The 2,843-nt window shown below is 43.1% G+C and overlaps 1 pseudogene; it reads right to left on the bottom strand.

The window, feature by feature from the left end:
* Positions 1-1,746: 1,746 nt before the first annotated feature.
* Positions 1,747-2,118, bottom strand: LOC110541246 (elongin-B-like; annotated as a pseudogene).
* Positions 2,119-2,843: the final 725 nt, after the last annotated feature.

The following is a 2,843-nucleotide window of genomic DNA, read 5'->3' as shown; positions in this document are numbered from 1 at the left end:
TATGTTGACAGAAAGGAGTATGAAAGTCAGGGAAAAGGAAAGGAAGTTTGACTACAGCAGAGAAGGCATTACTTACATAGTCCTAGAGATGGGGTATTAGTCAGGGCTTCCTTGAGGAACAGAACTGACAGATTGAATAAATTAAAAGGGGATTTACAAGTGTGGTTTATTGGCTGTGGTCTGGCTAATCCAACAACTTCTACATCATGTTGGATAGCGAATAATCCAATAGTTCTTGCATCTACAATGCTGAGTATCTTGCTGGTCTCTAGGTAGAGTCCTGAAGAAGTAGATTATAATGCCAAAAAGGACTGCCTCAGCAACAGGATAGAGGACCTTGCCAGTGAGAGTAGGGCAAGCAAGAAAAAACAGAAGCTCCATTTCTCCCATGTCCTTTCACATAGGCTGCCCCCAAAGGGTGTGGGCCAGATTTAGGCTGTTGCAGCCTCAAATGTTCCACCCAAGAAAATCCCTCATAGTCCTGCCCACCAGCTTGGGTTTAGTAGAGTCCAGATGTATTCAAGTTGATAACCAAGACTGCCATCACCAGTGACCAGGAGAGCAAAGGTGTTGACATCAGAAATAAGAAGCTTGGAAAGGAAAGTAGTCTTTTAGAAGATTGGGAAACTTTGTTGGAATAAAATCACCATTTATCCCTTAGTTGTTCAATATTGAAATTTAGTGATCTGGAGGAAAGGTTAATTTTCATTTTAAATGTAAATAGTTTACTTTTCAGTAGAGATAAAAGTCCCATTCAATATAGCAAAGCTCTGCTAATTCATTCTCTGTGGGCACTGTTCTGAATGCTTTAGGGGAAGTTAATTTATGTAGCTATTGAGTTAGAACAATGGCATAAAGGCTGATGAAGTAAATGACTGACAAATCTTGGAGCCAGAGAGATGGCTCAGTGGTTAACAGCATTGCTGCTTTTGTAGAGGCCTCAGATATGTTTTCCAGCATCTACTATACATGCCTCACAATTACTAGTAAATCATGTCCATGGATCACACACTATTTTCTAGTTTTCATAGTCACTTCAATACATATGGTAACATACAGAGAAACAAACAGCCACACAGACTCATACACTGAAACAAACAGAAACATTTTTATAAAGAAGGGTCTTGGCCTGTGGGTTAGAAAGTTGCTTACTATCATTGTAGTTAGGCCCTTTGCTTCTGAGCTAATTTACCACCAATGAAATTTCTGTTAACATCCTCAAGGCTACCCGACTGGAATGATCCCTAACTACTGCTGTAGCCAAGAATGATTCCAGCACCAAAATTCCCAGCTCCTGTCCCACCAGAGATGCAGCCATAATAAACTAGTCCTTTCTTACATGTGCAATTTCTAGAAAGTTTCTCTAAGAGGACCACTTAAGCATCATTTGCAAAGAAGTATACTAAAAATAGTTTTCAAACTTTCAACTTCTTGTGATACTGAGAACACAGAAAGGCCAGAGTATGACTTCATGGCAATGGATTTGGCTTACTCCAAAACCTGAAGGAGAAGAGGTGAGATTATAAAGCACGTGTGGACAATTTCAGTCATATAAAACCTACTTGGAGAAGATGGTGGCTTAGAAACTGGCTGCCTGCTGCCTATATATATAACACACAAATGGCTATTTCTCCACCTTCCACCTTTGTTTTCTTTTTTCTTTCTTATTCTTTTTTTTTTTTTTTTTGACAGCCAAATCTTTTTTTTAATTGGGGAAATGGGTCTCTAGGGGGTGAGGCCTGGGGCCTGGGGCCCTCACTGCACAGCTTGTTCATTGGCATTTCCTCCAGAACCCTGTGGCTTCATAACATCTGGAAGCTCTGGAGGGCTGGAGAAGGGCTCAATGCACAGGGCTTCAAAGGCATCATCTGTTCGGAAGGCCAGGCCCACTGTGGCTGGGGCCCGTGGCCGTGCTGTCTGGCTAGTGAAGCCACACTCGCCCAGAGTTTTTCAGTCATCAAGGAGCTGGTCATCCTTGTACAGCCGCTGCTCATCCGGCGGCCGCTTGAGGATGCCCTCAACTATGCGCTTCAGCTCCAGCTCGAACACGGTGCTTGATTTCTTGGCGTCCAAGAAGATGGTGGTCTTGTGACGCTGGATCCTGAGAAACACGTCCATCCCGGCCGCTGCTTCTGGCTCTATGCGCTGGTGGGACCGCACTCCGCCCCTTCTTTTATGCTTTTCTTATGTGTATGTCTAGCATGAGGAAACGTGTGTGTGTGTGTGTGTGTGTGTGTGTGTGAGCGCGCGCGCGCGCGAGCGCGCATGAAAAGGTCTTGATGTTATTATTAGAAATCTTCAATTGCTCTTTCAACTTATTCTTTTTTGAGGGGGGGATCTCATAATCGAGCTCAGAGTTACCAGCTTCTTGCAGGAGCCCCTTCCTCTGCTTTCAAGAATGGACTACATGTGGCCCACAAATACGTGCAGCATTTACATCGGCTCTGGGGATCTGGACTCCAACCCCTCACGGGTGTAACAAGTACTTGAACCACTGATCTATCTCTCCAGCCCATTTTCTTCTTTTCATTCTTATGGCTTGATCTCAAGGGTTTCTCAAAGATAATACAAACTACACATTCACATACACACAGAGTAATCTGTTCCTTCTCTCTGTTTCTCTTTCTATATAAAGCTTTGTACTTATTAAGCAAATATTCTTTTGAAATAATTTTAAAAATACATAACCTTAGTCTTCTTGCGGGACTCCGAACAGTGGGCATAGGGATTGTGTCTGATGCATGTAACTGTTTTGGGGGCCTTTTCACCCTTACTGGGTTGCCTTGTCCAGTAATAAAAAGGGTGGTACCTAGTCTCACTACAACTTGATATAGTATATTTGG

The sequence above is a fragment of the Meriones unguiculatus genome, chromosome 17, assembly GCF_030254825.1.
Source record: "Meriones unguiculatus strain TT.TT164.6M chromosome 17, Bangor_MerUng_6.1, whole genome shotgun sequence".
Lineage (NCBI taxonomy): Eukaryota > Metazoa > Chordata > Mammalia > Rodentia > Muridae > Meriones > Meriones unguiculatus.
The sequence above is the reverse complement of the archived record's forward strand: the minus strand, read 5'-3'. Positions and strand labels throughout refer to the sequence as shown.